The 23,381-nt window shown below is 39.7% G+C and overlaps 1 protein-coding gene across 3 annotated transcripts in view; it reads right to left on the bottom strand.

Moving 5' to 3' along the window:
- The window catches only part of grin2ca (glutamate receptor, ionotropic, N-methyl D-aspartate 2Ca), an 82,819-nt gene extending 69,454 nt beyond the window's left edge, over nucleotides 1-13,365 (bottom strand). Inside the window, exons 1-3 of one of the 3 annotated variants that reach the window (XM_086154074.1) lie at nucleotides 12,897-13,365; nucleotides 12,510-12,779; nucleotides 11,110-11,149 (exon numbers count right to left, since the gene is read on the bottom strand). The gene's annotated coding sequence lies outside the window, so the exon portion shown is untranslated. Of the gene's footprint in view, nucleotides 1-11,109; nucleotides 11,150-12,509 lie in introns of all 3 variants that reach the window. The other 2 variants (XM_086154073.1, XM_086154075.1) reach the window with 2 other exon arrangements.
- Between the last annotated feature and the right edge of the window lie 10,016 nt (nucleotides 13,366-23,381).

Here is a 23,381-nt window from a genome sequence, read left to right as displayed (position 1 = left end):
CACTGCACTGCTGGGTAGTCTGCTTTGATGACCTCTTTTTTAATGCTGGAGACTTCCAGGATGCACTGGACAACCCGAAAGATGTCTACCTTAGCACTCACCAATCTGGTCTTAACCTCCATCCCAAAAAGTGAAATCTATTCGAACAAGAGATACAATCTGACCAGGCAAGCCCTCACTGATGTCGGGTCCAAACAGAAATGATACTCACTGCAGAGGGGAAGATTTTGGGTCTACAGTCCCGAGAGAAAGAGAAGCCTTTCCCTCGAGTTGGTGAGTCATTGGGTTGGACCGTGCAACTGTCGGATGTTGTTTATGGGTCCGGTTGATCAAGAAAAAACGAGCGTCGGGCCTCCACTGGGTCAGGCTGGTGCCGTGGCCACATCTGAATCAGCACTACCATCAGAACCTGAAAGGAAGCCATCTGAGTGACTCGATGATAATGTCTGCCAACCCAACACCTTTGGGTTGGTGAGTGGAGCTTTCCTTCATGTCTTGGGTTTGTCAGCTTTGAACCGTGCTCTAATTTATTAAAAATGTGTTATTTTTGTGCAGGCATGATGCACTCATCAATGTTTTCTTGCAGGTTTGGCTGGATTACTGCAGCTTTTGTGTCCTTGGAGGATCTCAGTCATCCAGGTCATGGTGATTTCTTATCAAAATCTTCTTGTGGTGGCGACCGGACTTGAATTTCTTTACTTGGAGATGTTTCACCCGTCATCCGAGAGGCTTCCTCAGTTCTAATGGGGAGGATCTGTGAGAAGCCATCTTTCTCAAAACAGAAAAACCACCTGAGAACATAGGAGGGGGACCTCAAACACAACCTTTCACATACATATAACACCGTCTTAGGATCAATACCAAGATGGATTTGCACACATGGATAAGGACCATCTGCACCCTCTAAACAACCAGGAAAGAGTCACCATCAGAACCAGCCACCGGTAACTTCCACGTGAGCCGAATCTCGTGTGATCAAACAGGTTTCACTCCTTTGTCGAGCTTTCACTTTCCAATCCAGATAATCCCACAAAAGTTGCTCCTTTGTCCCAAACAAATGAGACCCCCATTAGCATCACAACCCCCTTAGATCTAGTTTATCGCCGATAAACTTGTACCTTTAGATGATGAGGGCTGGAACGTCTTAGAGTGAAGAAATTCAAATGCATCGCTGCTTTCACCGCTCTCTCGTATACCTTTCCTTTCATTCCGGCTCACTTTTATCATGCATTATCCCTGACACTGTTCTCCACCCGTTCCAACCTGGTTTAAACGCATGTCTAATTAATACAAACACAGTGTTATGAAGAGATGACATTTAAATCTCTTATAAACGGATGGAATGTGACAATGTACAGGATAATTATATGATGAACAGAAACTAAAGTTTGGTGGTTCTGAACAAATCAGAGAAGACCTTGGGTTTGTTGACGGCAGGGGTGTCAAATTCATTTTGGTCCGGGGGCCTAATTTGTTGTCAAGGGGGCCGGAGCAGGAAAATCATTACCTAGAAGTAACGATAAGTCCAAATTTTTCCTTTGTTTTCATGTAAAGGAGGTAAAAAGGTCAATAATAAAAATCTTTATATGTAATGAACTGTTCCTCTGAAATATACATGACAAATTAATATCAAAAGTGAATATTAAAAAGAATTGATGAAATTACACCCTAAAAATATTGTTGAGGTAAAAGAGAAAATTTGTGGGAAAATTTGCCACTAGAATGTATTAGATAATTGATTGGTAGCATGTATAAGAGGAGGTATAATGTTTACAAGGCTATTCTGTTTATGAAATCAATTTTTTTTTTTTTTTTGCTATCGTTTTTTTGTTTTTTTATAGAAAAAGAACAGATGAGATCGTTTTAACAATTTTCCATCAAAAAATCATTTTGTTTTCAAATTAATTTTGACGCAAAAAATACATTTCAGAGTTACTTATTCATTTTTTCCTTACCTGTTTTTTTTTCGAAAGCCACTGAATAAAACCCCCGGATCCATGTGAGAAAAAAAACAGACGGGCCGCACGAACACAAAGATTTGATTTTACATTACATTATATTACATTCCAGTCATTAGAAGATGCTTTTATCCAAAGCGACTTACAAGAAGTGCAATTCAGTCACCAAAAATCCAAAGTACCAGCAGTCGGAAGTCAGAAGTGACCACTCAACCAAAAAGCCATTTCAGAACTAAATACATACATACATTCATTTCATCGTTTATTTTTTAAATTTTTTCATTTCAGTGGGGTTGGAAGCTAGAGTAGTGCTTGGTGAAGACGTATGTTTTCAGCGCATTTCAGTTCGGGGGCCACAAAATATTGTTCCGAGGGCCACAACTGGCCCACAAGTCGCGAGTCTGAGACGCCTGGTTTACGAAATTGCTGTTTTTGTTCAAAACATTTTTCTTCCCAATTACTGTCCCCCAGCCTATGACCTCACAATATATAAATAATGTTTTGCAGCACTATAAGGCTTCTCTGTTTTGTAAAAAAAATGGGAAAAAAAACCTTGGAAATTCTTGGCTTTGAATTAGTTTATGCACACAGGCAGGAAATTATGATTTATAAAAAGCAGAGGATATATAAGCAGCGGATATATCCAAACAATTAATGGACATGACTAAAACTGAACCAGACACATTTTGCAAACCTACAAAAGATGGTCAGGGTTCATTATATGCAGGTGGTAACGGTGACCATCATGAAGAGATGTTTAAGTTACACCTTTGAGACTAAAAAGTCGCAATCAAAATCATTCAAAAGTGTCCACAAACTGAAATATGTCCAGGTCGACCTACAGCCCTGAACTTTACCTGTGTTTTGGCCTCTAAATATGATGAAATCTCAAGTTCAGAATTAATGGTTTTGTTTTAAATCTGAGTGAAGAATAATTAAATTGACTCACATCATGATTTCCTGTCAAACCAGTAGATATTTACAGTTTCAAGACAAAAACACCAGACCGCATGGCTGGAAAGTTGGAAGACATAAACGAAAACAACATAAACATTAGGATTTTTAATTTAAGGACCCTTTAAAAATGTGTTACTTAAAAGGAAAAGAAGTTCACTTGTTCAATTCAAGTGATGCAGTTAAACATCAGATATGTCATATTTAAAGAGTGAAGAAATGTCTCACGAATAAAAGAATACAATACCAGCAATTGACTAAAATGCCTCTGCAAGACAATGATCACAGTACATATGTTAATATTTTTTATAATATTTATAATCATTTATATTTATATTATATCTATATTATTAATCGTCATTATTTTTAAAATATAAATTTTTCCAGAAAATATTCTGTAATGATAAAATGATATTCAACATCAAAAGTGAAAACATAAATGATTTTAATTGTAAGCAAAATTCTCTTTTAATTAGGAAAAAAACAAACCTTTTTTTAGCTAACAGTCTGATTCGAGATTGTCGTGCGTTGGTTATTTTCACTTTCCGACCAAAATTTTGGCTAAATTCCTACAGTTTTCAATTCATCGTGCCATTTTTATGAAATAACTCAAGTCGACTGGATAATTAAAAAGACAAATCATACCACGTTGGTAATGCACTTCAAACGAGCTACGCTCAGCGTTGTTAGTGGCTTTGCCCCACAGGTGAAATGTGAGTTAGAAGACAAGGAGAAATTCTGGAGTGAGTTAGAAGAAGTGATGCAGAACATCCCTGGAGGACGGAGAGTGGTAATTGTTGCAGGCTTCAATGCACATGAAGAAGTGATTAACGGATTTAGTATCAAGGAAAGGAACACAGAGGTTGACTTTGTGACGTGGTAGACTTTGAAAAAAAGGATGGAAATGACTGCTGTGATTTTTTTTTTTTTTCGGAGGTAGGAGCACACCTGGACTACATCTCGTTGAGAAGATATAATCTGAAGGGGATTATCGGTTGCAAAGTAGTAGCAGGTAAGATTGTAGCACAGGATGCTGGTTTGCAGGATAAATCTGCGCTGATTGTTGACTTACTTTTTTTTGGTTTAAAGAGCACTTTGAGTCTCATAGTACAACATTATTACAACTTTCTCCCAAAAAGCTGAGCATGTTCTTTCCTAATTTATCAGATTTAAACTCCCATACAGGCATAATTTAAGTCTACCATCTAAGTCTTGACTGGAAGATTTTGTTTGTCTGAAAAACATAATGCTTTTGGTTGGGATGTCCATTGTAGCTGGATGGCACCAAGATGCATAATTATTTGCAAAGTGATATTTTGGACGTATGGAGGGGATTTTTTTTTTAAAGTTTGAATGTCGTTTGTAGAATGTTGTTGGATGATATTTAAAACAGTGTTTCCCAATCTTTTTTGAGCCACGGCACATATTTTACATTAGAAAAATCACACAGCCCACCACCGAATAGATATGTCAAAAACATTTTTTAACGAATTTGAATGAAACCGTAGTCTCAATTTACTTAGTGTGAAATCTAATATATCTAATATCTGTAGATTCGTCAAGTTGCAATGCAAATTTCCCACTGATGTGCAACTTTTCCAGAACACTTTTTTTCAATGTCTGAAGACATGTCATCAATATGTCTGAAAATGGTATTATTTGAGAAAACTCTATTTCTTTATAAACACCAGAGCCAAGCATTTCTTCTACAATGATTTTGCCGGCAGGTAGTATTAATGTTTTGCTACGGTGTGTGGCTGTTTGGATTTAGAGACGAGTTCAGCAACTTTCTAGCAACTTTCACTGCTTTCTCACTCGTCTTGGTAGTTTTCAACAACGCTGCCTGTTTGTTTCCGCAGATACAAGTACTTTTTATTTTAAAAATGTATCACGTAAAGCGTCACTAATCACTCTGATACACAGATGCACGGGTTAATTCACTACCCGTTGCCATGGAACGGACACGCTGCCCACATAGACATAGGAAGACACATTATTTGCGTTTGATAAATAATTTTCGGACCAATCGGGTGAAAGTGGGCATTTTTCCACGGCACACCTGATGATCTCTCACATCACGCTAATGTACCGCGGCACAGTGGTTGGGAAACACTGATTTACAAGACCTTCACCGATTGGTGATTGGATCGCTACCGTTCCACCTGCTTCTCTGCATCGGATCAACCAACTCTCTTGCTTTTCCTGTCCCAAATTCAAAATCTCAGGTCTAAGTTCCAGAACATGCCGTTCCTTTTCTCTTTCTGCCTGCGGACACGTCTTCCAAAGTAGCTCCGAACCCTCTCTGTTATCGACGCCGCCGGCGGTCGTCGTTAACCCGGACCTCGACCGAAACTAAGAAAGTCATAGCTCGGATTCACATGTTTTTTTCTGATATGCGTTTTTCACGTCAGATGACCTTCCGGGCGAAACTCTTTCCAGATATACAGGCTCGTGCAACAACGGGGTTGCATTTTTTATCTTCTCCTTTCGGCTTTTCCCTTCAGGGGTCGCCACAGCGAGTAGATCTTCTCCATCTAACCCTGTTCTCTGTATCCTCCTCTCTCACACCAACTACTTTCATATCTTCTCTCACTGCGTCCATAAATCTTCTCTTTGGTTTTCCTCCAGATCCCCAATTCCAGCATCCGTCTGCCAATATATTCAATCCTTCTTGATCTTTTTATCACACATAACAAAATGTTAGAGAGATGCATTACTTTACCCCCCCCAAAAAATCACATTTACTATGTTTTATATTGTTTGTCACGAATATTGATATTATTTTTGGATTCTTTTGGCACACGTTTGCATGGATTTGATCTCCCAGAGTGCAAAACATGGACTGACAAACAACAATAGTTGTTTGTCCCAATATCGATATCGATGTAGACAAAGAACAAATTAATGAATGGATTGATTTCAGCTATCATCGATGTCGAACTACTGCAGGACTGTTTCAGAAAATTTGAATATTGTGATAAAGTTCTTTATCTTCTGTAATGCAATCAAAAAAACAAAAATTACTTTTTCATGATATTCAAATATTTGGAGATAGGATTTTTGAGTTTTCTTAAGATATAAGCCATAATCTGCAATATTAAAATAATAAAAGGCTTGCAAAATTTCAATTGATTTGCAATGAACCCAGAATATATGACATTTTTGTTTTTGTAATTGCATTACAGAAGATAAAGAATTTTATCATAATATTCTAATTTTCTTGCTAAAACCGAACACGTTACTACTATTTCCTAACCTTCCTCAGTGTTAAAGTGAAAAATGACAATTTTCTGCATCAGAACTGCTTGCTTTCTGATGCAATTTGGACCTAAAGGCTCAAAGAGAACTAAATATTTAGTTCCTAACTTTTTACAGAGAAAGACTTGAATCTCCTCACTTCTTTCGGTGCTCTTTTGTTCGAAAGAGATCTTTTGTAAGGAAGTTCTTCAGCCTTATCAGATTTTCATGATGTCTTTTTATGTAAAATTTGGTGTAAAATTCATGGAATTCCAGCCAAAACGACCATTGCAAGAGCTTTAAATCCTTTTTATTTCTGTAATCAGTTCATTTCAATATTTCAGTTGATTTGTAATGAATCCAGAATGTACGACCTTTTTGTTTCTGTAATCAAATTACAGAAGATAAAGAACTTTATCACAATATTCTAATTTTCTGAGACAATCCTGTATGTGTAGTAATGTATCTCATGGCATTTGTGCCATTTGTACCATTCAAACCCCCTCACTCGCTTCCTATTTCTCTGTCCTCCCCTCGCTTTTTTACACCGACACGTCGAGACCTATCGGCCGCTCAGTCCAAGACTTTACTTGAATAAAAGGCAGTTATTTTGTGAAATTATTTTGTATAATTGCATCAAAGTCTCTCCACCAAGGGAGGATTAAGGAACTTTCTATTCTATTGTATTCTATCACGTTATCCTCCTTGCCGCCCTCTCCGAGTGTTTGCTAACACAGGAAATATCCAGAGTGTGTTCTAGACCTACTTTACGCGTCATGAAAAGAACTCTGTTGTGAACATAAATTAAATTTAAATTGACTTTTCATCTTTGACAAATTGGTTCGAAGCGTATTGTACGTTTAATCGCTTCTTGAGTGTCTGTTACGTTACACTTCGATTCTGACATTTTTATAACCGTAGTTTATTCAAATAAAAGTGCAGTTAACTGGATACATGAAATAATGACTTGCAAGAGGTTGAGAGCCTCTTAGAAGAGACGGAGTCAAAAGTAATATATTTAAACATGTCACAATCACAGGCTTAGTGCCAATACTACTATCGGTGTTACTATTTGTTAGACACCGCTTCATTTTACAAACATCTCCAATAGTCGAGTCTTCGTGATCCGGGCTCTGTTGTAAAGTTATTGTCACCATCATTCGCCATTAAGATGAGGATCCGGTATCGATTAATTCTTACAAATGTAACAACACACATGTTGTATAAGAAATCGGGTAATCGGTTTCCTGCATGACAAATTACGTGCGACCCGGGCCGCGGGCGGGACGATCGCGAGGAAGGAAAGCAGATTCATCCCCCGCCTCCCGGTCAACGGCGTGTCAATTTTCTTTCTCAACATGGATGTTAGACGAGGCGCAAGAGGCTCTGCAGCCTGAATACAAATGCGCTCAAGTCTGAGCCCGAGAGCCCGGCCATAAACTTGAAGAGGGAACGCCGACTCGTGGTGCCCTGAAATCTCATCAGATATGGACGAGCACCCCGGACACCTCTGCAGCTGCAGCATCGCAGATAGTGTCTGAGCTAAACCATGTAAAAGTGATCTGTCAGGCTGCTATAAATTGCAGGAAAAAAAGCTGCATGTGTTGATGGTGCATGAGGGCAATTTATTGCTTTCCTCATGACCTTGGATAGATTGCTCTGATATGCTGCAACCTCCATACGTCTCATGCAGTAAATGTTTTACTGGTCGGCGTGTGACTGGCCGTCAGTCAGCGCAATGTCATCTGGATTTTCTACGCCAGGGTTGCCATGGTTTGTTGCGTGAACGAGTCACACCAAACAAATGGAGGTTTAAAAAAAAACAGGTTCACATAACAGAAACCTGTTTAAAATTCCTTCAAATCGCAAAAGACACACTTAAAGACGTATTACGGACAACTTTTGAAGAGAATGCATTTTCCGCTACACATTCAAAATCAATCAATAAATCGGTCGCCAGAAAAATGTTCTTGCAATGGTCATTTTGGCTGGAATTCTATGAATTTTACTTCAAATTTTACATAAAAAGACATCATGAAAATCTGATAAGGCTAAAGAATTTCCTTCCAAATACTTTGTAAAGATTCAAAAAAGTCTTTTTTGAACAAAAGAGCACCGCAAGAAGTGAAGAGATTCAAATCTTTCTCTGTAAAAAGTTTAGAACTAAATATTTAGTTCTCTTTGAGCCTCTAGGACCAAATAGCGTCAGAAAGCAAGCAGTTCTGATGCAGAAAATTATCATTTTTCACTTTAACGCTGAGGAAGGTTAGGAAATAGTAGTAACGTGTTCGGTTTTAGCAAGAAAATTTGAATATTATGATAAAATTCTTTATCTTCTGTAATGCAATTACAAAAACAAAAATGTCCTACATTCTTGATTCATTACAAATCAACTGAAATACTGCAAGCCTTTTATTATTTTACTATTGCAGATTATGGCTTACCTCTTAAGAAAACTCAAAAATCCTATCTCAAAATATTAGAATATCACGCAAAAGTAATTTTTGTTTTTTTAATTGCATTACAGAGGATAAAGAACTTTATCACAATATTCTAATTTTCTGAGACAGTCCTGTAAATCCGTTCTGCAAACCAAGGTATTTGACTCTTGCAAGTATTATCTTCGATGACACTCTGTGACGCCGTGGCAGTTTTGACGAAACGCACGGAAACCGAACGGACTTTATTCGACAACATCCGACGACAACTCAAGAACAGGAGCAAGTCCGCACGCATGACCGACAGATGGAACGCGGTCGGCTAAAGAACGAAAACCCGAACGCTCGGACCCTGAACACAAATCCAAGGTCCTGGAAATTGAGCCACCCGGCGGGGAACAAAACCCCGTCTGCCAGCATTTACGCCGGCTTAAACCTCTCCGACGTGACTTGCACTCTACGCCCACACATGTCTGGCACAAGGCCTTTTGGGGCCGCTTGAGAACCCGAAACAAACCACCATAGGGAGTTTGGAGAGGCAATATTTTTCTCCGGTTGATCGTGGAGAGCGTTGGTGAGCAGATTTGGAGCCAAAGTGATGTTGGATAAAAAAAAAAGGATAGATGGCTGGACGGGATGTCAGGCAAAGATTCAGCAGACGAAGCATCCCAGTCCTCCTTGGGGGCCAAACACCATAGGAGCATCACACAAGGCAAATGTGTGTGTGTGTGTGTGTGTGTGTGTGTGTGAAATGGTGTGTGACGAGCGAAAGATTCTTGCGTGAGTCAGATGCTGTCATAGATTTGTTTTCACCTCACACGTACGGGCGAAAAAATGAATGTAATTACTGAAAGGATATGTTTGGAATAACAATATGAACACCCATGTTTAGCCCGCTGTCCTTCTATCCAAACAACAAATGTTCCACTTCCTCTCTCAATAAAATAATATATATATAAAAGAAAATCATATTTAATTCCACTCCCTTCAGCCGCAGGGAATCTCAAAATCTTTGTACTTAAGACCTTAAAACTCTTTATAGCCTTCACTTTGACACTTTATAGTTTTATTTGTATTTCTCAGTCTCCCCCCCCTCCTTTTTTTTTTTTACTGTTTATACAATTTCCTACTATTATTTATTATTGTTATGTTTTACTTGAAACTCTGGCTGAACAATTTCCTTCGGGATAAATCAAGTTGTTCTCATTCTTATTCTTATTCCTATTCCTATTCCTATTCCTATTCTTATTCCTATTCTTATTCTTATTCTTATTCTTATTCCTATTCCTATTCCATTCTTATTCTTATTCTTATTCTTATTCTTATTCTTATTCTTATTCTTATTATTTGTCTTATTCTTCTTATTCTTAATCTTATTCTTATTTGAAAGTTAAACTACTCTGTTGCTTTATGTTACCAAAACCTTTTAATCTGTAGAATAATGTTTCTTTCTTTTTTTCTATCCCATCAGAATGCAAGCATTGTAGTATAAAAATGTCATTAAAAAAGGATAAAAAAAAAGATTCGAGGAATCATTATTCAGGGCTGGAAAGGCCAGTTGTAGTATTTTGTATGAAGTGAATGTAAATATAAATATCAAGGCAAGTTAGACAAATCTCAGCAGACATTGATCAGACATCATTTTGCTGTTTTTAACGTTATTGAAACAAAGTGAGACCAAAAAAAAGATTATTTTCTACAATTTTGTTGATCAAAATCAGTAACTCCTCTCCAAAACCGGCTTTTGTCAAATCTACCTTGCTTTCAAGCGGATCTTCAATTTGCTATTACCTCCAAAATTCATCACAAACAGCTGCTTTCATCCTGTTTCATATTCATCTTTTTTTAAATAAACAGATTTGATGAAAGTTATTTAGACTGTTCCGGACAACTCGACGATTTGTTACGAATACATTCCTCTCTGTGTATTTTGTGTACTATTAGAAATTGTTTTTAGAAATTATTTTGTTTATATGAAGCCAGATACATGATGTATGTTGATTTGAAATCCCACAAATGAATATTTTTTCACATACTGTAGAAAGATGTTTGCATTGTATAAATACGGTTGTGATGCATTCATTGAGACTTAATGGTTGAATTTAATATTTGTTTGAACATTTCATTAACACATCATGACAAAAACCTTATTTGCTCTGCCCAGTTGCAATTTTTTTATTGCAAAGTTACACAAATATAAGAAAAAGTCTGCATCTGGCTGTGATATCGGCATCAGTTATTTTTAATTTATATGAATTCATTTAATTTTATTGCATTATGCTGTAAGGCATTAACCTTCATCAAGCATCGCATCAAAATGATATGGAATTTCTAAATTTGCAATGCGTGTAGTCTTTCTGACGTATTTTAAACACATTCAAAAGTTATTAAAAAAACATATTGGGATTTTGTGTGTGTTAGTGTTTAGTAAAGAAAAAAAAAAAAAAAAACTATGTTCTCTTTTCGGCATAAGATGCTAGATTCAACGCAAGATGCTAAATTCAAAAAAAATGAAAACTTACCAGAGCTGGTCACTGCCTTGGATGCTCAGCAATCCACATTCTGCATAACAAAAAATTCAGTTCTGACTGGATAATGCTTGTGATCTTTTAATATCTGTCCAGCCCAAATCCCCGCTGTGCTTTGTGTGGAAAAGAATCTCTGAGCCTGACAAACTTGTTGTTTCTTAAATAAGAACCATTTACAGAAACCTAAGCATGTATAGCTACATGTTTAATATCCCTGCTTTATTAGTGACACAAAAAGTATTACAACTAACTAACATTTGCTTCTATGTTTTCGGTCTTCCTTTTCAATTTCCACAGCTGAGAGTGTTTCAGCCTTTAAGCATGTCAATTCTTTTAAATGATTATATCAAGTCTCGTCAAATATGTGACCAAAATGTTTATAAGGTCTTAAAATTGCGGGTTAGTTTTTTCTTCTTTTAAAAAAATTGCCATTTTTTCTGATTGCTATTATGATCTGCATTTTAAATCCAATTTTCAATGACATCAAAGAAAATCCACACTTTCGCCGATTTAGGAATTAAGGGAAAAAAAAAAAAAAAGTTTGCACATTTAAGGAATCACTGGGGAATCAAATTTAAAGATAAAGCCAAACACAAGATAAACTGTTTATAATCATGTCAAAGAGCCCATTTGGGTTTCCTTTTCAAATATTGAGAAAGTCATCCGTTAAAAGTTGTTATTAAACAACATTGTGAAGAAGGTGACGCTTTGAAGACAAGAAGTTGAGCAAAAAGACCACTTTTAAAATGACTTAATGAAGATAAAACAGTTACACAATGAAGCTGTATTTATTGATAATTCAAAAACAAAGGTTATTTTTCCAAACCCTGATTCATCAACACTACGCCCGCTCTTTCCGAACTGACCTTCGAACTTGCCCCGCGCGTTATTATTTTCGTACCCCCGGTGAGCAAACTGCGTGGAAAAAGCTAAAACGGCGGAGCGAATCCCCGAGAAAATGCAAGAAACATTCCCACGGCATCGTGGAAAGTCGCTCTCAAGAGCCGCTTCAATCTCCTGCAGCAGAAGCAGCAGAAGCAGAAGCAGCAACATCATCCCATTCAGGTCCGGCTCACAGAAATCAGAGCCCCTCAGCTGCTCCCGCTGTTTACAATGACGCATCGATCTACTCTGCTTATAATCCCCCTCCCCGATGCCACCTTGCTTCCGCGACCGCATTTTGTTTCGTTAAAGCAACAGTTACAGCCGAGACGGACACCTTTCGGAAGGCGAACATCCTCCCCCACCGCCGCCGCCGCCGCCGCCAACCCGCCGCCCCCCCCGACAAGGACTTTTAGCTAAATCCTCAGACGGAAAGAGGTTTGAAGGAGGCAGCGGTTTTAAAACTTGTAAACAGAGTAAAACAAAGGTGAAAGAGAGAAGATGAAGGTTACCTGTGTCAGCAATCCGCATCCGACCAGAAGTCATCAGGTCAAATCATCAGGTCTTTCTCCGCTTTCCTTATTTTCTCTTCCTTTTTTCCCTTCTTCTTTCTGTACCTGCTTCTCTCCCCTTTGGCCTTCTTCCACTTCCTTCTTCCTCCCCACCTTTTTCCTTCCTCTCCCCGCACTTGTTCAAGTCTATTTCTGTAGCGGTAACATAGGAGACTGCTGTGACGGTGGCATGGTTTCCAGCACTTTGGCAGAAGGTCACATTATCACCGACTGGTAAAAACAAGGAAAGGCGGGAGAGAAAAGGATTGGGAGAAATGAAAGTTAACACGTACTAAAACAAGTGAAGTAATTTTGACGGCCGAATGTTCCATTTGAGGATAAAGTTACCTCAGAGGAGGGTTTTCTGGAAAATGTCCAATGACACATTGACGAGACGTTGACCGCGTCATATTTGCACAAAGAAAAAAAAAAAAAAAAAAAAGCCTTTTGGGTATTAACAGCGTTTGAAAAAGTTGGAAATATTCCCCCTCATTCTTCCCGAAAAAAAATAAAAAAAATCAACTTGCGTCCTTTGCTACCACTGACCGGTTCTTCTCCATCTCTTTCCCATTTAGCGGCAGGTCTGCAGGGTTGCCCTCTTCATTCCCCAGCCTCGCATTTCCTCCTCTTGTGCTCGTCCCGTCGCTCCATCAGAACATGACTCAGTCTCTCCGGGACGAGGCGACAGATGACGGGCGCAGATGCCACATGAGTTTACGAAATAACTCAGGTTTAAAACACACCTTGCCGGCTTGATTGTCCTTCAATCTCAGCCCCTCCTTCAACCATCAGTAGAGCTTTTACTCTGGCTTCTGGATGTAATCCTGAATCCTACACTCCGTGTCAAAGGAAGGGCTTGTGAGCTCTAATCATTATGTAGTAAGGATTTATTCTCTCGCTCCCCCTCCCTTCTGTCTGACTCTCTTCCCAGCCTCCCACTTTATTTCCCTCCCCCTTTGCTGTTGGAGCGTCAGCGACTCTGCAACTCGTGATGTATTTTCATCCCTTTTGCTTCTTCTTCTTCTTCTTCTTTGGTTCCTCTTCTTTTTATTTGGAGAGCAAAAGTATCATTTGACTGTATCTTGGATGAATGGATATTTTTTCTACCATTTAATTGGTCTTGTATAATATGACATAGTTGTATTGGTTGTTTTGATGTGTTTTTTTTTTGGGGGGGGGGTTTAGGGTTTTTGCCTTTTTTTTTTTTTCCACTCTTGCATGGCATCAAGGTGGGTGCCAGTGGCTCTCTGACTGGCATGGAGGTACTGGATCTGAGAAATCTGCTCCACGGATGAATGAATCCATGGTTTTATTTGTAGAGAAGGCAGAGCAGGCTGGTATGTCATTTAACTAGGCATTTAATCAGGGGGCGACATGGCAAACTCCTCATAGAAATGTCAGAATTGAATCTTCCCACCTGAGGCAGGAGCACTGGCCAAACGCCCGGGCAGATATCACATTTACATTAAATGAAATAATGATAATAATGATGATAATAATAAATGAAAAATCAGGAAGGCTTGGCGCAGGAGGTGAGGCGATCGTCTCCGGAACCGAACATTCCTGATTCGATTCCCGGCTCCTCCGAGTGTGTCGAAGTGTTGTTGAGCGAGACACTGAACCCCTGACTAACTGCTCCCCTGGCGCCGGTGGACGTCAGCCTACTGCTCACGGTTCATCTTTGATGGGTTCATTGCAGAGAACGAATTTCCCCAAGGGGATTAATAAAGGATGAATTATTGTTATTATTATTCATACATGTCTTGCCACCAACTCAAGATCAGCAAGGAGTTCCTGTGCAGAGAGCTGTCCAGAAAGCACGGAACGTGGTATCGGCACTAAAACATGTCGTATCCCTCAAGAGACAACTGTTTCTGATTCGGAACAACCAAAACGAGGAGCTCAACGTCCGCTTACATGTCAAGGTCGATGACTTTGATGATATATTGTCTGCAGCCTCTTCACACATGAAGTGTTTTAGATGTGGTAAGGAGGGGCACGTTATCAGGGCGTGTCGATAAGGTGTGGGGGAGTGGTACCCTGCCGCCCCAAAACCCGATGGAGGTCACTTAGGGTGAGGCTCAGGTGAGGTAAGACTGGAGAAAGTCTTACCTCACCTCAGATGAGAGATGATGCACTTGATGCAACAGGTGAAGTTGTGGAGAGCTGTGGCGGTGATGAGTGATGTAGATCAGAACCACGAGTCAGCGCACAATTTGGTAAAAATAAAGTGACGGGCGATACGGATGGGGCGGCAGAGACGATGGAGTGCAAGCTTCAGCAACTTTGGTACCAAAACAAAGGAGAAGCAAGCAAAAGCTAGTGCTTACATTTACAAGGGCCTGCAAGCAGGCCAAAGGGAACCGTCTTGGACAGCCAAGACAGAGATCGACTAGTCGGGAGAACTTTTACCGCACTGCACTGCTGAAGAACTACCTCGGGAAACCAAGTGCATGGAAAGTGTTAAATTAGAAGGCTATTTCCGAACCTTACAGTGTCCTATCAGTGTCCTAAGCATCGGATCAAATACTAAACAGAATCTGTCTTTACTGACCACAAAGTGTACAGACGAAAAAGGGAAAAGTCAGAGAAGTGATATATTGATGTGTTGTAGGACAGAACCCCCTCAGCACTTTGTTGTTTTCTTATTGGCTGTTGGTGTAGTTTACCAAAAAAATTATGATGTAGAATATGATAAAGATTCCGTTGACATCCTCTTGATTATGTAAAAAGATTTTCTTAAAAAAAGCACAGTATCAAACGGGCACCATGGTATGCCTGGAGAGCGTTCAGCCAATGTTAATGTCTGTGTACCCCAGCATGTTATATAGCCAGGCAGCCTCTGGACATTGGGGGTGTTTCTGACAGAAATACCTCCAAGCTCACTAAGGTGGTTATCAATTCTCCCAGCCCAGGGGTATCAAGAAAAATGGCCATTAACCTTTTTCCAATTTCCTAAACTGGGTGTCAATAAAATAATGGCCTCATCGACTCTGGCCAAACTAGCATGACATCGTAAATTCTACTTAGGCGTGGTGGTGACCTTCTGAACCCCTTATGTCAAAACAAGCGAAGCACTTAAGATTCTTCACTGTTTTTAGTATAGTTTTTAAACCTCTCATACACCATGGCTATTTTTTACATTGGAACTTTAAACTTGAACGATGCCAGAAAGGCAAAGAAAATAACTTTTTTATTTGAAACAACTGGCATGAGCATGTTGATATCTTGTTTATACAAGAAACTCACCGTCAGTGATGTGCAGTCAGTAGAGGCAGGGGAGGCCGTGCCTCACCCGTCATCGCGGAAAGAAAAAAATGCAAAATGATAAAATAAATTAAATGGCTATATTTATTCAGTGATTTGTACTACAAAGTTATTTTCCATGTAGCTTCACCATTTTTAGTTTTTATTTTCAAAATTTGCTAAAAAAAATTCCCATTTACTGTTCAAATATGAAGAAGAGACGTGTGGTGATACTGCAACCAACTGAGCCCACTATGGATTGCGTAGTTGATTCTGCTAATGGTGCTGCCATGCTATGCATTGAGACCGTATTGCTGTCTCTGTGGATGTCACTATTAAAAAAAAAACTTTTAACCTTCCCCCTGTGTTAGTTTTCTGGTAGCATCCCCGGTTTTAACGGGTCGGTTTCGACCCGTGTCTTAAATGAGCTTTAAAATACACTAAAAATAAAAACTTAAATTCCAATTTCTTTTCTCATCTCTTGGTTACCTTGTTAGGCTTCCTTATCCATGAAAATATTGGGTTTAATATTTTTGTTGTGGTTTTCTCGGCCTTTTTATTGTTATTAGTATACCTCTCGATTTCAATAAAAAAAAAGAAAAATTAACCTCAAGAGAATAGAATAAAGAAATTAAAGGATGTTGTGTTACCAGAATATTGGTAATGGCTATAGAACACATCTCTGAAATAAATTTGTTGATGAATTTTTTTCATTTTAATATATGAATTCAATTCCCATAGTTTAGCTGATGTGTCTATTGTTTTCCGTCAATAACTGTAACGTGTTTTTTGTGTTTCTCATAATCATAGAACGACTGCAAAGAGACATCAAGTGAGGCACGCAGTGACGGTGCCTCATGGTAGGGGGCACTGCTGATCCCAGGGATCCTTCTTACTACTCGGCTACAGAATAATAGAATTAGCATTAGCAAGCTACAGTAAACAGTTAGCAAGTCAAGTGCAGCCACCCAATTATTTTTTCCCGCTCTCATATGACCTGCATAGCTCACAAACGGTGAGGGATGAATGTGAATCTCCTGGGCAGCTTCTCAACTTTTTGGTCCAGAGGGATCTCATTCAAACTGTTTCTGAGGTGACAAAGTTGCTCCGGCCGGAGCGCTCATTCTGGGCACCGAAAAGATTCAAAACATACAGTCGGAACAGAACTGATCAAGGACGACTGTCTTCACTGGCAGTGATTTCCATTGAGACAGAGAGACTTTTAAAACTGAAGAAAGAAATGGAAGACTTCTACGAGCAAGTTATCGATGCTTCAGAAGGAGCGGCGCATGAACTTCATTTATAAGCAAAAGTAAGAGATAATAACGTTTTTTTTACATGTGCTTTTTTCTATGCTACAGTTTGTATATGTAAAGAATGCTGATATGATATTTTAAACAAAACACGTCAACTTCTGCAACTAAAATAGTGAATAAGCTACTCTGTAGGTTCATGTTTGTAAATCTGACAGGTATGACATCAGTGCCTCACCAGCCATGAAGCTCACCGCACGTCACTGCTCACAGTGGTGAAGGCATGAAGGTGGAATGGTACGAGAATGCAGAGGGAGGGTCACGATGAGCCATGGCGCTTCATCCTGTGCAGGAGTGGGCTTCCTCCTCTCCAAAACCTCCACTCCAAACTCCATCATCAACAAACACAGGGTTCAGGGAAGTTGCCTGTAAGTCAAAGCGGCATGTTACTACTTTATCATTGTTTTAATCAAAATATACGCTCCAAGCAAAGGTGCAGAGAGACAAATGAAAAGACTGCAGGTCATATGAGTTTGTTTTTCTTACACAGGGATTTTTTTTGGACAGACCCTGCCAGTCTGAAACAGCTGCGTAAGAAGTGCTCAACCTCTGCCCCTGTACTGTTCCAGCTCGACCCCTCCGGGGCCTTCATCGTGGGGTCGGATGCTTCAAACACTGGTCAGGGGTCGGTCCTTTAACCGTTAAAGGACTGACCAGTGTTGGAGGTTGATTTCTGTTAAAGTTTAACAGAGGTCAACCTCCAATGACAAACTGCACCCCTGTGCGCCCATCCTGCTGCACCAAGAAGAACTAGGACATCAGGAACAGAGACCTGCTGGCCATTGTGACAGCCTTCCAGGTGTGGCGCCACTGGCTGGAGGGGGCCTTGTATCCTACAAATGCCTGGTCAGATCACAAGAACCTTATCAACATCAGATCGGCCCGATGCATGAACTCCCGGCAGGCTTTGCTCTTACGTACCAACCAGGTTCAAAGAACACCAAGGCTGACACTCTGTCATTGGTCCGGTCGGCAAGGAGACTTTGTAACCCCTGATGCCTTCCCTCTCGCTTGTCTGGTAAGTAGGGAGATCAACACAAACCTCGAGGCAGTGGTCAGGAGGGTAAAGCATACACAGACGGACCCTGAAACTGGACCCCCAACTGGCTCTGTGTCCACAATGCCATCCAGGGGACTTACTGTACCCTCTCTTTCCTCTCACCGAAGCCCACGACCGGGAGTTTGTCTCTGCCTGGACAGTCTCCTACCGGCGCCCCTCTGGTTTTCTGCCCCCCCCCCCAGTTGTTCCTGGTCCCACATCCAGGTGGACTTTGTCACCAGTCTGCCTCTGTTTAGAGGGGACACGGTCATGTAACTCAAAGGGATAGATCGCATTCTGGGCCTAAACTGGACTCTGTTGCATTGTGGAAGTGCAACAAGAAGGTAAGGTTGAAGCTGGCTTTCTCTTTCCATTAAGCCACAATGAATTTTAATACATTTTTGAAGCGATGGGAATTCCAGAAAACCCAATGTAGTTTGTGCCCAAGAACAAGGACATCTAATGTTCGGAACAATCATTGGTTTCTTGGTTATATCAATGCTGTTGTATCATGTTCTCATTTGTAAAATAGAGATTTTATCTAAAATATAGAAGTAAAAAATCTCTTATCTTTCCAATCTTCATTATAAGTCTTGTAATATTTTTTTTGGGGGGGGGGTTCTGCTACAAGGCCTGTTTCATCACCTCAAAGTTGTCCATGATATGTTCTTTGGATCAAACCTTACTTTAGTTGAGTTTGAAAAACCATACCACATTCGCAGTTGGATACAAGTTTTTTTTTTCTTTTTTTTCATCTGTAAATTTTGTGATAAGACAGCGTTGTGACAGCACATCTGTATACGTCTCTATGTCTATGTGTGACAAAAAATACAAATAGATAAACATAATTTTGACTGTGGCACATCAATTGCAAGTACATTGCCATAGCTTTTATCAACTTTCCAACAGCAACCAAATGCAGATTTTTGTCATACTTTTTGCCAACAAAAATCTACAGGAAATTATGCAGCTGTCTTGATTCATGGGCAGCATGACTTGTAGCATTCATCCAATCAAATTGAAAAAAATAAAATAAAAAAATAAAAATGTATGTATATATAAATATATATATATATTTATTAAAAAAAAAATATATATACACGTACAACATTTTTTACATTTTATATATATATATATATATACATATACATACATACAAAATATATATTCATAATATATATATATATACAATTTTGTTTACATTTTATATATATTTATATATACACACACACACATACATGTGTGTGATAGATCTATCTATCTATATATATATATGTAAATAAAGTATCTATCTATCTATCTATCTATCTATCTATCTATCTATCTATCTATCTATCTATCTATCTATCTATCTATCTATCTATCTATCTATCTATCTATCTATCTATCTATCCATCTATCTATCTATCTATCTTACATAGGACACACTGAATATCAGCACTGTGAGTAAACAGCTGGTCATTTGAATTTCAAAGAAACACATAATTTTTATCAGCGTTCCCCTCACACCCAAAATAATGTATAGTAACAGAAATGTGGCAGAATACAATGTTTGAATATAGCAAATCAATGTTGACCAGAAGATAATGTTTTGAGCTGAAAGGTATTGAAACAGACACCACATGCATCTATCAGTGTTTCTCCTTGAAAACCCCAGTTGACTTTCAGAACCCTCTTTTTAAGGAATTTCGATTAAATCAAGAGAAGTGAATTTGTACTAAATAACAAAGAGCATCACTTAGCAGGAGAGAAGAAGAGATTCCAGGCTGTAAACTGAGATGCCATTTGTTCAATACTTGAAGACGACCAGGATAAATTCAAGCTCCCCCTTGGGATCAACAAAAGCCAAGTTTGGCTCTTTACCTAGCTGTTTTTCTCCTCCTCAGTCACGGGAACATCCTTAAAATAGCTCCAGGCAAACCCAAACAGAAAAAAGAGGCATTGTGTTAGTAAATGCCAAGCTATTGAACAACAGCAACAGCTGAAATGACGTTTGGCATACCGTCTGTGGGGATACAATTTTGGGTTAGATGTGCCTCTCTGCCATATTGTCCGGTGAAGCGGCAAGGCCAGGCCACAGAGAGAGAGCATATGCCTGCCTTTCCCTCTCCTGCTACAACTGACATGTGTTAGTTCCTCCTCAATTAGCCCATCTGCACCTGCGGGGTTAACAACTAACACCGGTATCAGGGAGCCGTTTGCATTGTGATTTTGTGCGAGAAAAACACTTCCGGACAAATATTATTGATCATGTTATACAAGTAGTGTACCCTCTTTTGATGCCTGCTTGTACTTGCTCAACGATGAAAGAAATATAAAATGGAATTTATGTAAGCCCCATTATGGCTGGAAAAGTATTTATTATTCCATGGCTAATAATCTGCTTTGATTGATGTTTGGATGTCTAATGCAACAATAATTTATCCTTTATTAATCCCCGGGGGGAAATTTGTTCTCTGCAATTAACTCATCATGGATGAGCCTTAGGCTACCGTCCAGCGGCGCAATTAGGGGTTCAGTGTCTTGCTCAACACTTCAACACACTAGAAGGAGCCGGGAGTCGAACCAGGAATGTTAGGTTCCAAGGACGATCGCTCTACCTCCTCCACCACGCCCCCCTAATTTTTGATTTGTTATTATCATTATTACATTTAATGCAAATGTGATATCTGCTTGGGCACATGGTGGCCAGTGCGGTGCCTTAGGCAAGAAGATTCACTTCTGACTTCTGGCTTTTCTGTGAGGAGTTTGCAATTTATCACAATGTTTGCATAGGTATCCCCCAAGTTCTCCTGTTCTGCTCAGTCCACTGGACATGCAATGTTAATTAAAGACTAAATTCTCCCAATGTGAATGAGAGAGTGACCAGTTGTAGGTCTTCATATCTGGCCGTGTGATCGACTAGTTCAGGGTACCCCATCTCCCACGGAGTGACAACTGGGTTAGGCTCCCGGCTGACGAGAACTCTGACAGCAGGAAAAGCAGATATTCAATGACTGAATTACTGAAGGCTGTCCTTCTTTGGCACCATCTACTGGTAAACTGCTGTTCAATGAATTGTATACATTGGCACATTAATTGTTTCGTTGTTTATAAGCTTGTCCTGCATTTGAGGTCCTAGTAGAGGCAACACTCTCACCAACACTCGCCTGGTGAGTTTCAGTGAGCGTGAGGCTACCAGACGATCACAGGACTTGTATGTTCGTAAAGCGGTTCAACATCTTTTGAGCTTTTAATTTGAGGAACTGGGAGAAAACAGCAAAAACTCCAAATAGAATAATAATCTATATTAAAAAAGAAGCTTCCAATTTACCTCCTCTGCAAACTCCACACAGTTTGTCGGATCAAACCGGGAACCTTCTTGCTCGGAGGTGGAAGTGCCAACCACTGTACAAGTTTTACCGCTCAGTAAGAGCTGCTCTGAAGGCCTGTTTGAAGATAAACAGCATGTCAAATAGCATTCTAGAATCTTACATATTAATAACAGTTAAGCTTGGATAGTATGCCTCTTTCTAATTTGACATCAATCATTCCATTTGAAACTGAAGAAGTAACCTTCTAGCTGATAGTTGTGACATCTTTCCATCCTTCATTTACCTCAGCCAGTCACAAAAGATGTCGATCTAACCGTAAAAATAACTACTACCACTCTCTCTAAAATTGTTTATCATCTCTTTTCAACACGCTATTTAAACATGTCTTCCCTTTTTTTTAAAGTGCTACAACATTTTATTCTGATTTATGTGAACAACAAGACATATCAAAATGAGTCCCAAAAAGGAAAGAAACACATGTTTTTCCTCTCTTATTGACTGTTCTAGTTTTATTTCTCAAAGTCATCTAACAAGTAACAATTGTTCTTGTATGTTTGAAATGTCATGTTTTAAAGCGTATGAAGAAGAAACAACAAACACATAAAATTGGTCACAATGTTCCACTTTCCCCTGATCCTGCTGCCCTATTGCACAGTGGTTCGGGAGTCCACCAGGAGCAGCAGTCCTGATGGAAGGCCATGAGCTGTGCACCTTAGTAGACCTGGTGTTCTGCCCTGAACTGGCAGGGCCAGAAATAGAAGATGCTCCATCATTGGACAACTTCTATAACATCATCATGAATGGGGAAATTACCGACAATGTAAGACTACTCTCTCAGAGTGTTCATGTTTGATGGCTTTAAAATGGGCCAAAAGGCGGTGTGATTTCTTCTTCTTCTCCTTTCAGCTTTTCTCGTCAGGAGTCGCCACAGCGAATCAACCTTCTCCATCTAACCCTATTCTCTGTATCCTCCTCTCTCACACCAACTACCTTCATATTCTCTCTCAGTACGTCCATATATCTTCTTCTTTGTCTTTCTCTTGACCTCCTGCCCAGCAGCCCCAAGTCCGGCATCCGTCTACCAATATATTCACTATCCCTCCTCTGTACATGACCCAACCATCTCTGACCTTCTCTCCAAAACATCTAAGTGTGCTGTTCCTCTGACAGACTCATTCCTGATTCTATCCATCCTGGTCACTCCCAAAGAGAACCTTAGCATCTTCATCTCTGCGACTTCCAGCTCTGCCTCCTGTCTTTTCGTCATTGTAACAGTTTCTAGTCCACACAGCATTGCTGGTCTCACCACTGTCTTGTCCACCTTTCCTTTTATTCTGGCCAATAGTCTCCTATCTCTTCGTACCCCTGACACTTTTCTCCACCCATTCCAATCTGCTTGCACCCGTCTCTTCACCTCTTTTCCACACTCTGCTGCCCTGGACTGTTGACCCCAAATACCTGAAATCCTTTAACCTCATGATTTCCACTCCCTGTAGCCTCAGCACCACCCAGGTTCATCTTATTCACAGACACACACACACACACACACGCACACACACATATATATATATTCTGTCTTGCTGTGACTAACCTTCGTTCCTCATATTTCCAGAGTATACCTCCACCTCCCTAGATTTTCCTCAACCTGTTCTCTGCTCTCGCTACAGATCACAATGCCCTCTGCAAATATCATGGTCCATGGAGATTCCTGTCTAACCTCATCAGTCAGCCTGTCCATCACCATTGTGAACAAGAAGGGTCTTAGAGCTGATCCCTGATGGAGTTCCACCTCCACCTTGAACTTCTCTGTTACCCCTACAGCACACCGCACCAGTGTCTCACAGCTAGCATACATGTCCTGCACCAGTCTAACATACTTCTCCGCCACTCCAGACTTCTTCATACAATACAAGAGTTTCTT

The sequence above is a fragment of the Fistularia commersonii genome, chromosome 10, assembly GCF_037954325.1.
Source record: "Fistularia commersonii isolate RoL2024-O1a breed Wild chromosome 10, RoL_Fcom_v1.0, whole genome shotgun sequence".
NCBI lineage: Eukaryota > Metazoa > Chordata > Actinopteri > Syngnathiformes > Fistulariidae > Fistularia > Fistularia commersonii.
The sequence above is the reverse complement of the archived record's forward strand: the minus strand, read 5'-3'. Positions and strand labels throughout refer to the sequence as shown.